Below are 1,228 nucleotides of genomic sequence, written 5' to 3'. Positions count from 1 at the left end.
AGCCTGGGACATCTTGTTTGGGGCAGAAAGCAAGGCAGCTTTCAAAGATTAATGGGGTCATGTCAGAAGGACACGGGAACCAGCTGGAAGGGAGTCCCACTGGCCAAACTGTAATGATTTGAGGCTCAAAAAGAAAAATGATTGTTGGCAATCGAAATACATCAGGCTGATGAAAAGCCATGTGCTCCTAAGGAACTCCAACAGTAGAAATCCAGAGAAAGTCTTGGGACCCCATTGAGGCATTTACTAAACCAATATCTTGATGAGTACAAGGTGTGTTGAGGGAGCCTCCGGCTTCCATACGGAGTCTTAGTAGAATCAAGACGCAAAATAGGGACTTACCTGGCAGTCCAGTGGTTAAGACTCTGCTCTTCCAATGCAGGGGACACAGGTTCGATCCCTGATGGGGGAGCTAAGATCCCACATGCCGCGTGGCCAAACAAAATAAAAAACAAAATAACGTGAAATAAAAAACACTTTGTTTAGTTCTGTGCAGTGTTTCACCATTCATTCTAGTAAGAATGACACACAGTCATATGCATGTACAAACTATGAACTACCAATTGTGTAAGTTTGATGATTCTGCATGTGAGTTTCGTGCTCTTCCAGTAGCATTTTAAAACTGGCAGTACAGGACTTCCCTGGTGGCACGGTGCATAAGACTCCTCTCTCCCAATGCAGGGGGCCCGGGTTCTATTCTTGGTCAGGGAACTAGATTCCACACGCATGCCACAACTATGGAGCTGGTGCAACCAAATAAATAAAATAAGTATTAAAGGGCTTCCCAGTGGTTGAGAATCTGCCTGCCGATGCAGGGGACAAGGGTTCGAGCCCTGGTCTGGGAAGATCCCACATGCCACAGAGCAACTGGGCCTGTGAGCCACAATTACTGAGCCTGCGCGTCTGGAGCCTAGGCTCCGTGACAAGAGAGGCCGCGACAGTGAGAGGCCCGCGCACTGCGATGAAGAGTGGCCCCCGCTTGCCACAACTAGAGAAAGCCCTCGCACAGAAACAAAGACCCAACACAGCCAAAAATAAATAAATAAAATTAATTTTTTTAAAAAAAGTATTAAAAAAGAAAGAAAAAGGATATCATCCACCATAATCTAATAAATCAGCCTTTAAAAAAAAAAACTGGGCTTCCCTGGTGGCGCAGTGGTTGAGAGTCCGCCTGCCAATGCAGGGCACACGGGTTCGTGCCCCGGTCCGGGAAGATCCCACATGCCGC

This window comes from Lipotes vexillifer, unplaced genomic scaffold, assembly GCF_000442215.2.
Source record: "Lipotes vexillifer unplaced genomic scaffold, Lipotes_vexillifer_v1.1 scaffold518, whole genome shotgun sequence".
In the NCBI taxonomy this organism is placed as follows: domain Eukaryota; kingdom Metazoa; phylum Chordata; class Mammalia; order Artiodactyla; family Lipotidae; genus Lipotes; species Lipotes vexillifer.
This window is presented reverse-complemented; position numbering follows the sequence as displayed.